Genomic DNA, 13,830 nt, shown 5'->3' on the forward strand with positions numbered 1-13,830 from the left:
TACTAGCAAACACTGCTCTGGTATCCCTGTAATATATACATGGACAGGCTGCCAACTTTTGCAATTCTATCTCCAGTCTCATCCTATTCTGTATTTTCCTGCCTGAAGGCACCGCTGGTAGAACAGAGATCTTCCCCAAAGGTTCAGCTTTCATTTCTAAGGTAAGTTTCCATCCCCCATGGCTAGAGAAAAAAGCTTCAAGAGGGAAAACATGTACCACCAAAGGATGGGGACAGATTGTCAACTAAACAGAATTTAGAATATGCTGTTGTAAAATAATTGCTTGATTCTGCCAGGCTGGGTTTGCCCATGAACGCTTGCAGAGCCCACTTGGCATCTGTCAATCAGATAATGCACCTCAAAGCGTGAACAGCCCAGAGGTGTCCATACACTTCAGCAATGAACATCTGTCCCTACATTTACAGGGAGATAAACAGATTATCTAAATTATCATGTAACCTCAGGAAAAATTTGAAGAGCATTCAAGTTACTGGAGATGGATAAGGAATTTCCTCCAGATACCCCGTACCTCTCACTTTAGGATTTTGGTTCATGGCTGTCATGCAGTTGAAAAGCAAATTTTCCAATCACCGCTATTTACTGCATGTTGGCCCTGTTTGCAGAGTAGTTTTGGTGCACATGAACTAGACTCCTTTCAGGAGAAATTAAACCACGCACACACCAGAGTACTCCAGCCCCTCGTGGAGGTGGGAGGTGTGACTGGCTCTGCAGATAGAATCAATTCCTGCGCACAGGGGCACCATCAGGCCAAACGACAAGACCAAGCCTAGTCCCAAGCAAAAGCCCAAGAACCACACAAAGTGCAGATGGAAAGCCTCACCACCCACTGCTTTATCTACTGATCCTCTCCTGCTGCTCTGAATTAGCCTCCACCACTAAGAATTACTGATTTAGATGTGCAACATATTTTGCCATTCTCCATTTAACTGAAAGAAGGCAAAGAAGGTAACTAATAAAACCACAAAACCATGCTGATGCCAACAAACCTTGCTCCCTCTCCCACCTCCTCCAGACCTGGGGTCAGCAGCTCAGCTGGACCTGCACTGGGAGCACCTCCCTGAAAATCATCCGAGACACACAAATTCATCACTCTTCTTGGGCATCTCCAAAGACATTAGACATCTCTCTTTAGACAGCTGAATCCAGCCCTGACTGACTACTGCAACAGCATTACAGCCATCTGGAAAGGAATACAACAGAGTTCTTCCTTCCTCGCTTGGGACTGTTAACGGAGAATGGATAATATTTTGCTGCAAAGCCCTTGCAGCATGAGTAGTCATCTGTCCCTCTGTGCTGTATGTCCCAGACAGTCCCCTTCTGCCCTCCTGCTGCTTTATCCCCGCTCTGTGCAGATGTACCAGGTGCAAGGTGGGGGATATTAGGGAACCAGGCAGGAGAGCATCTGAGCCATTAACTCAGATTTTCTCTTCTAACGTCAGAAGATTCAGCCAAATAATTACAGCACACAGCTGGTGCCTGCTAATACACTTTAAATTTGATAATCTGTCCAGAAGTAAAGAATATTTTTATTCAGTGCAGGTTGAAAAGACAAGGCAAGAAAATTGAATGAGACAAGGTATTTTCAACATGATCTTTTTCATTACTGTGCTTCAGCTCTATTGACTTTAAGACTAGAGCAACAACTAGGCAAACAAAAGACTTCTTTTGCATCTTCAGAAGTTACATAATTTAACAATACTGTCTTTTTTTTCCTCCAGACTTGCAGAGTCTTAGCAACTCTTCTTTGTCAAAATAATGTCTTCTCTCAACACCAAATTTTCTAAATTGCCCCACCTGAAGCAGAAATATGCCAATTATGTTCTTGTCCTGATTATCAGACAACTCACTGGAATATGTCATACCAAGAGAAATTCACTTCCACGACAAGCTTGTGTGATGAACATTTTAAAGATAGATAAAGCGAGAGAGAGAGAGAGAGAGATAAAGGTGTGAAATCAACAGTCATAATAGCAGCTGGGAAGGAGAAGACAAAGCAGCTCTGTTCTGGCATGGGGCTTGGTGCTCAGGGAGGTCCATATGGGCCTCCATGTCCTCCTGGAGCCCCACCTGATCCATACCTGGCCCTCACAGAACCACTGAAGGCTTCAGCCCTTAGAGAGGACACTTGAACCACAGAGCCCAAAAGCCCTTGTGCAAATATTTATCCGGTATCCTGGCATGGCTGAGAAATACAAGCGAGTGTCACATTGCCTACTGTACTGATGGGTAAGCAGCATTCCGAGAAACAGAACTGAGAAACAGAAAATGCAGCATTTTCCATGAAAACAGACACACACCTGCACGTCGTGTCCCTCTTTCTGTGTGACATACCCGGGGATGGAGGTGCCCAGTACTGAGAACCACTGGTGGGGCTGAGAGGAGTCTCTTCGTCCCGAGGGTTGATGCTGTTTAGATGGATGCCACAAACGGACTTTTGGCATCAACTGGCAAGCTTTAAAATTCTGTAGTAAACTGTGTGTATACCTCTTCTGGGACCATCTTCCTTATAAAATAAACTGGCATGTAGCTGTAGTTGCATGCATAGAGAATGAACTATGTGTGTGGAGAGCAAAATTTACTATCCCATTATTAAGGCAGCAGTGTCAAACAACATAGTCCATCATGAGGACACAGGTCTTAACCTATGGAGAAGAACTAATCTGTATTTAGATATCCAGATGCAAAGTGTATGTATTAATATCTCCACATCATGTGAAGTGTCATGGGGTCATGCTGACAAGCCAGCATGTTGGGGACAGCCCAGTGCAGAGTCACTCTCACGGGAGGAACATTAAATGACAGCAAACCAGTATTTCAGCAGCAGCCCTAACGCTCATCCTCCCCAGACTGACCTGCCACGTCTTCAGCTGTTCCTGCTCCAAACACTACAGGATGAGAAGGTGAGGGTGAAGCTCGTCTCCCCAGAAGGGTTGGCAGGAGATGCCAGCATGGGGTAACTGAGGGTCCAGCAGATAGATACACACAGGTTACAGGCAGCTTCTGCCAGGCTTCAGCGAGGATATGATGACAATGAGCATTGCCTGTGAATCCATTGCTTGCTTGGCAAGATGTTCATTCACTGGGAATAATGAAGGAGCATTGTAAATTATTAGCCTTTGTGTTCAGGCTTAGGAAATGTTTTAAAATAGACCAATGGGATATTAAATGAAAGTAAAAATTCCACTAAAATATGTGTAATAAAATTGAATCTTTGCATGAGAAAAAGATTTGCAAAGTTGCAGCTATTTAAAAATAGGAGATTTTATAGCTGTTTGAAAATGCTTAAAGCTACTAAGGAAAAATAAAGACATTTTACTTCATTATATGATATATTTAAAGGTTGTTTATTAAATAGTCTATACTGTTATTTTGAGTAGCCTTGCAAAATCATAGGACATCAGACATTACCAGGCACAGACAATCTGTAAAGAGGTAAGGTGACATCTCAAAGCTGTCCAGTTTCTTCTGTAATTATTCAAACCTCAGAGCTGCTCCCGGTTTGAGAGAGCTGCTGACCCAGTGTTCCCCAGCCTTGGAGGGTGGGCCCCTCCTTAGATGAGACAGCGTTTTTTCCAAACACTTTTTATAATGCTTCTTTGCAGCACTTACAGTGTAACCCCCCATTTGCCAGAGACGGTCCACACAAGGGAGCAGTTTGTGGCACAGACCAGCTGAGAAGTGAAGCAGTTTGAGCTCCTATTGCTCTGACCAGGGACATGAAGTTCAGTGTAGCTGAAACACTCCCTGCCCTTCCCAGAGCGCTTAGATAGTTCAGTCCAAGGAACCTGTCTTTGTGCCATGCCATATATTCTCCCCACCATGCACCCCCCATGCACACACACACACACTCAGTCCTAATTATCCCTCTCGCAGTACAGAACTTCCATTAACAGCGGGAGCCTACAGAGCTCTCGCTCAGACAAGAAGGGAAAACTTGCAGTAGCAAACATACACACAAAAAAGAGACAGGCAGATGACTGCATGGAAAAATGTTTTCCACAAAGGAGTGGTGGGACCATTTGTAACCTGGGGTAATGAAGCTAAAGTAGTCAAAAAAAATGTGAAGCAAAATTGGGGAAGTCAGCTTCACAAGCAAGGAGAAGTCAGGCTAATTTCGCTGATCCTACATGGCATGCAGAGACTAGCAAAGCCCAGCAGGAATAAATATATTTTTAAATGAATTTATTTCAGCTCACTTTTTCCTTTGCTTATCTGTCATGATCAGAGATCGGACCTAAGGCTATCTATCGTAGTAGATGATATCTTCCTTAGAGTGGCTGAGGTAGCTACGCAGGCTCTGGAAGAGATCTCTGCACTGCTTTAGGTGTTAGTGATGGGCATGGCACAGATCTTGGCAAGTCATGAAAATTTTAGTTTGTTTTCAAAACGTGCTTAGAAGTGCAGTCAAACGCCATTTATCCAGCTAAAAAAGCTCCAGCTCTCTTGATAGTTCCTCTGCTCCTACTTTCATTATTTATTAGTATATATTACTGGGGTTATAGGAATGCTTAACAGCTTGAACCAAGAAGGAGTTCTCATTATCAGAGGTGTTGTACAAGCACACAGCAACAGACAGCTCCTGCCCAGAGAGCTCCTGATCTGAGCAGAAAAAACAGGCACATGCTGAGAAAGGCAAATTGACACAGGGAGGGAAAGAAGTTTGTTCTGCAGCAGAGCCAGCCATGGTGATCGAACAGCAAGCACCGTTTTTACACTTAGGCACAGGGTTTTCAAGTCTTTCCTGCCTTGTTGGGGCAATTTGCATGTAAAAAATCCCACCTGTGTTTTCCCACCTGGGACCAGCTGTGATCATGAACATCATTAGCAAGTCGGCTAAATTCCTCATCATTCCTCAGTGCTTTTTTGGTCCAATTTCCAGCTGTATTATGTCATTAATTTGTGTTTGTTGAACAGTCAGCTCCTCCCAAACATTTTTTGAATCTTTTGGCTCGCAGCAGCCAAATTTAATAGAGGGATCAAGGTCTCAACATTATTAAGCTTCTGGCAAGTACTGTCGAAGTACTAAGTAATCAGAGAGAGGGGAGAGACCTCATTAATACCCCCACCGAGAGAAGGACAATACTGTGGCCTCAGCTCCTTTCAGAAACTGGGCAATTCCCACAGAAGATCAGCCTCAAACCACAAACCCTTATAAAATGATTTGTTGTTAGTTCTGCTGCTCTTGGGACAATCTGGCCATGGAAATGCTGATACTTGGATGACTTGGCTCACAAAATTGAAAGAACAGAAAAGCCATGTCATGTTCATTGCAAAGGTATGTCATTTTACCTTCTCTCCCAGGGGTCCCACCCTTTCTCAAAGAAGATCCCGTGATAAATCCTACTGGCTGCGCTGGGACAAGCAGAGCTGTCTCGAGGCTTTCCAGCCATGTAGCAATAGTTGATTTTTCCCAGCCATAAGGATAAATATATGCAGTCCTTATCCTCAAGAGAGCCCCCAAATTTATTTTATTAGTGACAGCACAGCTGATTCCCAGACTGTGAAGGGAAAGGGAGGCTGTGGAGAAGGTAGTTCTGCTGGGTATTGCAGAGTTGCAGATGTTTCGGGTGCCCACTGGGATAAGTCCATCGTTCCCTGCTGCCCAGCCAGCTCTTCCTTCATCCAGCCCCTCCAACAGGAGCCGACCCCCGCTGCCCCGCATGGCTCTCAGCAAACCTGTCCTCCTTTGCCTGCCACGTAGAGGCGGCGGTGGTGCGGCTGCTGCTTCCCCTGTTCATTGTGTCAAGCCTGCCACCGTCCCTCTTGGCAAGGCTTCCTTTGCCGAAGACTGAACCGGTCCTGAGTGCAATCCCACTGGGAGCCAAGCAAAGAATTTCAAAGTAGAATTCAGCCTGATGTGGGAATACCTGTTCACATGAGCATATTGCCTGTATTTTGACTACACGATGTCTTGGTGTACTCATCACCATACCTTGCTTCCTTACGGAGCACCACAAAACACGTCCTCCACAGTGTGCCGTGGATGCATCCCCGAAAGAATGCTGTAAACACCACATGCAAACCATCTGCCTCTTCCTCCACAGCCAGAAACACTGGGTGTTGGTATCAAGGCTGCTGAACGACTCTCCAATGCTCCCACTATTTTCTCAGATGTTTCGTGTGCAATGGTGAGGCAAGAAAAGGAATGGTTTAAACACGGAGCCAGCTACAAATGGAAACTCCTGAGGGTCACAGAGTTTTCAACATTTCTTTTCACAGATGACTGTGCAAAGCATTTGGTGTAGGAAAGTAAAGCTCATCTTAGCCAGAAAAAGTTATGCCTTGTGGGTGAGGCACAGAAGGACTTTGTATGTGGGAGCCTTTGGGAAGGAAACTGAAGGGTTGGTGTGACTCAGCAGAGCAACAGAGACAAACAACGTGACCAAAATATGCTGCTCTGTTTGAAGCTTTAATGACAGCCTTAATGACAGAGAAGACTTCAGAATAGAGGTACCTTCTTACTGCTTCACTGTCCTGCAATGCTCATTACTTTCTCATTTGTGCAACTGGGAACGTGAAGACCCCTATGGCACCAGGAAAATTTTGTGCCTGTGTTTCAGGACAGTGGGACATGTTCTGCACAATCCCCAGTGCAAAATTCAGTATGTGGCACCACCCTCTCAGCTCAGTTGACCTTCCTCCGCAAAGCACTGTCCTCAGCAAGTAACCAGCCAGTTTCATTTCTGAAAAATAACGGATCACAGGTAGGGAAAGGATTATGAAAAAGGAAAGGTGGATGGATTTATTTGTGCAAAACCTGCTCAGCTGGGTATTATTTTTGGTCTTTTTTGCCGGAGTTTAGTTTGGCTCCAGCGTTTGGGCCAATCAGATGGGCAGTCTGGTAACTCCAAGGGATTTGGAGTGAGCGGTTCCAGCACTGAGCTGTCTCCTAAAGGCAGCCAGCAGAAAGTGAATCAGCCGCTATTCTAACAAAAATGAGCAAGAATAGAAAGTAGATTTCCAGTCATCCTGCTTTGCAGCAGTTTTGTTTTTCCTTGCAATGGCAGCGGTGATTACCTTATCTGTGCATACCAGCCAACCACACAATCCAGAAAAAGACACCATCCAAGAAATACCCATTTAATAAGTCTTGGCATATTTAATGCAGACCCAGGAAGGCAGGATGCCGCAAAGAATATCTTCCTTCAGACAGACTCCACAGAAACAAATACAAACCTGCAGTATGAGGGAAACAAAATTTCCGGGAGGGAACATCTAGAAGGAAATGTATACTCTCTGGGAGAGCTTTGCAAAAGTCCTTGTTCCTCCAGTGGGTGGAAGTTTCCTTCCAGTCACTGACATCAGATAAACATGGATTTTGGTCTCCAAACCCATATCCCAAGTTTGGGGCACATTTTTGAGTACCCACGGAGGCTCAGTAGATGGGTATGTGAACTGTATCCTCCTTCACATATCCCAGCTCATCAGGTGCCCCCATGGTATGGCTCTCAAAGAGCTGGGTGACATCTTCCCCCATAGGACCTTCAACTACTTCACATATTTGGTGACTGAAAGTTAACAGTACCAGGGGACATAGAAAAGCTTGGCCAAATAGAGAGAGAGATTATATGATTGCTCTGTATAAATACCTCAGGAGGTTAATCGCCAGTGGAGGGAAAGAGCTATTTAATGAAAAGAATATGTTGACGGAAGAGCACATGGTTATGAACTACCTCTCCATGAATAAATTTAGGCTGGAAATTAGATGAAAAATTCTACTTATTAAGGAAGTGGGGATCCAAAACAACCCCAAAAATGGATGACAGCAATAAAAATCCCAAGACAGGACTTGATCCATTAAGGAGGGGATTACCTAAAACAATAGCCTGCAGCTGGAGCGGACTGGACCCAGAAGCACACAAGGTCCCTCCCCTTCCTGTGCTCCTATGCTCTTGATGCCAATTTCAAGGGAAAAACTAAACACATATGCTCCTAACTTCTTTCTTATCTCAATGCTAACCATATGCCCTAAAACACACAGACAGGGACTTGCATCTCAACAAGGAAAGGGGAGAAACACAGAGAAGTGCTGTCGCAGTCTAAGGATGTGCTGGACCTTTTCCTCCCACTGGCTGAAGCACAAGTGCACATTATAGCGATCAGAGACCACTGTAACAACAACCTAGAGCAAGCATTTTGATTCCTGATTATTCTTTTTTACAACTGACTACCTATTTGTTGAAGTATAGTGCCTGTATGTCACTAAATGCTATTATCATCTCATTGAAGTAGTCATTTTCCTTCTACCTCATTACTATTAATCTTAGTAGGACATTGCATTTCTATTACTTATCATTTATATTGCGGTGATATCTAGATGTCCCCATTATGTCAGGACTCCATGTGCTGAACTCTGCACAAATTCATGAGTGACAATTCTTTCCCTCTCCCCCCAAAATGTCTAAAGCCTATAAGGTTTTCTCCATAAACATTGTACCCGTTAAAGCCCAATCCATGCAAACAGCTCTGCAACTGTAAAAACAGAAATATAGATATTTCCATTTCATCATGGCATGGCCAAGCAGTCAATTCTCCTCTTACAGCAAAGTGCTGAACAACTCATGTTTCCCACCCTTGAAGCTGCTAGTTCCCAGCAAAGCCTTCAGCAGAGGTGAAGCAAAGACACTTTGTCCTGCAGCGGCTTAGCAATGTCATGCTGTAGCTCAGTGGAGCACAGCTTGGAGACAGGACCACCACATGTTTCCAAACTGTTCATCTGACCTCACCATTTGAGCGATGTGGGAAGAGACTTGAGCCTTCCTGAGCTAAGGCACGGTGTACCTGAGAGCTCAGTGCGTGCACAGGGCTCTCACCGCTGCAATTACATACGTTTGTCCTGATTTGAGCTGAACTAGCACAACTTTAATTTCTGGTTAGATCAAAAAAACCAAAATCATCAACAAATAATCAAATGCTGAGAGAACAGGGTAAAGGTACCACTGGAAGTGAGATTCTCTGTTGTCTTGTATCTCGCAGAGTGTCTCAGATGGAGACTGTCTTTCTCCCATCAGGCAGTGTTATATACCACTTTGCCCTGTAGAAAATGACTGCATAAGGTTCAGTGGAGATCTGACCCCAAAATGGTTTGGCCCAGTGGTGTGTGCGTGAAGCCTTTTAAGCAGCCACGTAATCCCACCTGCTATCTGCCATCAGCAGTTTCCTCCCACCTTATTACAGAGGTGAGCTTTAAATCTGAGCTGCAGCTGTACTGTATTTTTACCAGCAGTGACGACCCCAGGGCCCACTGTCATCGGACATCAGCTGCTTAAAGAGAGCATCTTTGAGGAACAGTGCCTGAGACTGAAACAAAATGCACAGATTTCTCAGGCAAAAAAAACCTTAATGCAGCTCGTCAGGGAGACAGATGGCAGCTTCCCTCCCGACAGGCACCGTGGGGGCTGAGTTTGCTCAACTCCCTCTCGCTGCACTTTGATGTATTCCAGCAGCTGTATGAAATTAATTCCAATAAATTAAACTTCTTGCAGGGACAAATGATCCGGATGAAAACTGTAGTGCTAGGGGCAATCAGCCATTTGAAACTCAGTGATCTCAGAGACAGGGAAGCAGCACCCTTTCTCTGTAAAGCCCCACTTGTTGGCTGTATCATTGGCATTTGCTGAGGCAGCCAGAAAAGGCTCTGTCAGCAAAGGAAATCAAATCAGGATCCACAGCTCCTTCTCTCTAACCACAGCAGTGCCAACCCATTGATTTACAGTGATCAAAAATTAGCCCAGCATATCCAAGGCCTGAGAGCTGCACCTCCCTAAGCACCTGCAGGAGGCTCCTTGCCATAAATTTACCCAGCCCATCAAGAGCCACTCCATGACCAACTTCAACAGGAGGAAGAGCAGCTCAACCTATTTGAAACACATGGGTCTAAGACTAACATTCAGCTTAATCATTGCAAATTTAACTTTGAGTGCACCAGTGTCTTTACTGCGCTTATCCAGCTGGTTATGTCAGTTGTTCGCTCTGTTTTAGGACCAGTCCAATGAATATGACAATGTACATAAGACTCGGGGGGTTGAACGATGAAGGAAGAGCATCTGGAGCAGGTACCCGCGTGCTGTTTCTGTGCTGTCAGCACCAATCTCTTCTCAGCTGTGCAGCAGGCAACCGTTACACTTAGCAGGGATATTGCTGGATGTTTTTTTCTCTTTAACTTTAGGAGTAGAAGAATTTTTCAAGGACCTGTGCCTACTAATTTCAAACTTGGTTTTGTGATCATAGTAATGTGCCCAAAGATACCAAATCTTCAAAATGGGAAAGAATCTCTATGGAAATTTTTTTTTTTAGTATTACTTAATATCAATCTGCATTTTTAAATGTCCTTTCATTTTTCACCCAGATGACCCTTTACAACTATAGAATTGTTTATCCTCTATTGCGTGAAGTGCCTCAGATGGAGAATATATTCATTTTTCACAACCAAAATGCTAACGTAACGATAGTGCATGAGGAAGGAGTCAGGCAACTTGGGTGCTGGTCCTCTTTCACCCCCCTAGCCCTGCTTCAGTTGGCCTGTCTATCAACTGGGTGCAAAAAAGTTAAGCATCCGCTGGCGGCATGTTCGGTTCCTGGTTACTCAGTATCTTAAGGTTTGTTGACTAAAAGTATTAGCAAGGGCAACAAAGCACTTGCAGCTAAAAGAGAACTTGTTACTCTTTCCTGTTCCTTTCCAGGAAAACTGAGGCCAGTATTCAAATTACTTGTCTTTATGTCCTTTTCTACATGAAGGAAATTTTAACTCTTTCCTTTCCTGTAAGAACTAAGAAAATAGAATTGCTGGGAAAACATGAGGGATGTGCCTCTCAGGGCCAAATGGCCAAATAAAGTAACTTGCCACAGACAAATTTAGCCTAGCAGCTCCTTATGGAAGCACCTAAATATAAACTCATGAGCTATTTTTGTTACAATTTATCACCAATAACTGTGTCAGGAGTCAAAAGCACAAACCTTTAAGAAGCAGAGGAAGGGGTTTTGTGTATGTTAATGTGGAGCAGCTTTTGAACCTGAGACCCTGATGGGGTCTATCCTGCTTATGGTACCCTGGCCCCCATTTTGCCTCACACTCTGCAAAATAATATAACCTAAAAGCCTAGACCCTAAATTACCAAAGTATTTAAATGGGTCATAATTTTAAGCACCAAATTCTCAATTTCATATATGGATAGGAATGATGTACATTTAATCATCTGCTTCTGTAACTCACTCACCTACTGATGGAGGATTTTATATACTGGTATAAAGTGGATGTAACAGTCTTGTTCTCACTCAAATGATCAGAGGTGTCCCTCTGAAATGACCATCTGAATGAGTGTCAGAATAGTCTAACTGCCTGAGAAATGAGGCCCCTGGACTTTCAAGACTTGATTATGATCCATTTGAAACTCTCCAGACTGATAGCTCAGTCTGGCTGCTCGCTGGAGTGGATTCCTCTGGTACCAAAGGAAACGACCGCCCTTGATGTTGTAGTCTCATGCAGTGGATGCAGACACAGCAGAAGAAATGTCAGTCAGAGAGATATCAAAGATGACACACAATGGGAAACAACACTGCCTGATGATCTCCATTAACAAAGGAGTGTGCAGAGACCAGTGGATAGAGAGTGCCTGTGCAAACAGCCACAAATTACACAACTAATTGCAGTGCCAGACAGAAAAGCTCTTTGCAGCACTTAGTCCTGTTCCACAGCTTGTCCCCTGCCCAGCGGGGCAGTGGTATCTACCTGCAAGGGATCACATGCGTATGCCCCAAGAGCAATGACACTGAGGGCAACAGGCTTCCTTTTGAATCTTATCTATCACCTCATGATTCCTCTCCAAAAGGACAGGAAAAGGTGTACCGCTTCTGCCTTTTTGTGTTATTCTACTTTCTCCTTTTCTGTTCCTTTGTTTTATCCAAGGAGCCACTAGAAATGCATCACCCCAGCAGCGGGAGATTTGCTTACACTGGAATATGCGTTTAAGGAGACGTTGTTACTGGTGGGCAAATCTGTAATTTGGAGGCCTCCTCAGCTCCTCTCTCTGAGAGCATGAGTGCCTCCCAGAAGTTATTTGACAGCACATATCCCCTAGCAGCAAACAATGCTGAGAGATATTAAGGATGAAATCCAGCTCTTTCATATCATCGACATGGAGTGGGATCACATGGTGTGCCAATGTGAGCTGCATTTGACCCTGAATCTTAAAGGATTTGCTATTCCATCAAATCTGTGACCCAGCCAGGCTCTTTTAATGTTGTCACTAACACCTACTTGTGTGGGGACATTAAAAAGGAACCAATCAACCCGAAGTGCCTATGTTCATTTCCTATCAGTTCAAACACCATTTGTGTGATGTACTTGCCCAGCAGAGTTCATAAACCTTTTCTAATCTTCTGTAATTTGCAACTGCGTTCACAAATAATCCATCTTCTCAGGAACCTGCTAGGACCAAGTTCAATAACGAACTGAGGCTATAGGAATGAGGCGTGAGGAGGAATTCAGAGGTGGGATCCAGAGCACTAATCCCAAAGGCCCAGCTAATAACTCCTCTTAAGTCTGCACGTGGGTGGGATCCCATGGTCCTGGGCAGCCCAGAGCCTGCTCACACCATGGTCCATCAACCTGGCATTTCTCCTGAAACGCCCCACTGGGTATTGCTCTCCCATATCTCAGGCTGCGTGCATACAGCACTGATGCTCACCACTCTCTTTTAAAAGACGATGGACACCAGAGGAGGTGGTGTCCCCTGTAACACGCAGCAGCCAGGTGGTCAGAGGGATCATCAGAAAAATAGGATGTCACACAACAGTCATGTTACCCATAAAACCTACCTGTGGCTTGGTTTTCAGATACACCCCAACGTGACGCCTCATTTATTTTATGAAGTGTGACTTTTGAATAAAGCTACTGTGAACAGTCTGGGAGCAATGTTGATGTAATTCACCCTCTGACAAACATCACACTTTGCTACTAATAACTCCAGTTAAGGTGGGGGGAAGGGGGCTGAGAAAGAAAGTGGAATGTTTGATGGGTTAATCACACATGAAAACAGGGGGATAGGTGGAGATTAAGCAAGAAAAATTGAATCTGTAATTGCCTTTTTTCCACTTAATTACTTTTGGGGTGTAGGGGTATGAGTATCCTTAATCTGTTCTCAACTTGCTGAATTAAGTTAAACAAATAATTCCCAGTCAGAGAGAGCTTTGGAAAGAGGAAGAAGGAGGGGGAGAAAAACAGGGGAAGGGTGGAGAGAAAAATCACAGTTTTCACAAACTGTGACTTGTTACCTGTAGGCACTGCAGGATCTTGCCCTCGAGCAACTCCTACTCAATGGCAGGATCTTCAAATATGCAACAGTAGTTACAAGGGTTCTGTAAATCTAGTACAATCTTCCTGCCTCTTTCTTGTGTTTTGTTACACAAAATTACCAAATCTCAAGTACTGAGTCCCGGATGGGATTTAGGGCTAAGCAAGCCACAGGTAATGGGGGGACGGACGGATGGACAGAAAGCCAGAAAGAGTACAGATAGGTGGAGTCCAGTGATCTTTAAAAGGCAAAGTACAAACAGGAAACTTAAACCACTTAAATATTTGATACCGGATTCCAGATCTATCATTGAGATGTATGAAAAGAATTACAGAATTTATTAAATTCAGTATTAAATTAAATTTAACAATAGACATTATAATTATAGAACTGAAAGTGTGGTCAAGGGTTTAAAACTGAACTCAAAATCAAGATTCCTTGATTTCTACCAGTTTATGATTGACCATGTGAAAATTGCACAATGTGATTCAATTTACTGGTTAAAATTAATTTTTTA

General features: G+C 44.0%; 1 long non-coding RNA gene across 3 annotated transcripts in view; it reads right to left on the reverse strand.

The window, feature by feature from the left end:
* Positions 1–12,283, reverse strand: part of LOC121233260 — a 29,332-nt gene extending 17,049 nt beyond the window's left edge. The window contains exons 1-4 of one of the 3 annotated variants that reach the window (XR_005932250.1): positions 5,954–12,283; positions 5,698–5,835; positions 2,874–3,100; positions 2,353–2,663 (exon numbers count right to left, since the gene is read on the reverse strand). This is a non-coding gene — a long non-coding RNA (uncharacterized LOC121233260). Of the gene's footprint in view, positions 1–2,352; positions 3,101–5,697; positions 5,836–5,953 lie in introns of all 3 variants that reach the window. The other 2 variants (XR_005932251.1, XR_005932249.1) reach the window with 2 other exon arrangements.
* Between the last annotated feature and the right edge of the window lie 1,547 nt (positions 12,284–13,830).

The sequence above is a fragment of the Aquila chrysaetos genome, chromosome 4, assembly GCF_900496995.4.
Source record: "Aquila chrysaetos chrysaetos chromosome 4, bAquChr1.4, whole genome shotgun sequence".
NCBI classification, from domain to species: Eukaryota; Metazoa; Chordata; class Aves; order Accipitriformes; family Accipitridae; genus Aquila; species Aquila chrysaetos.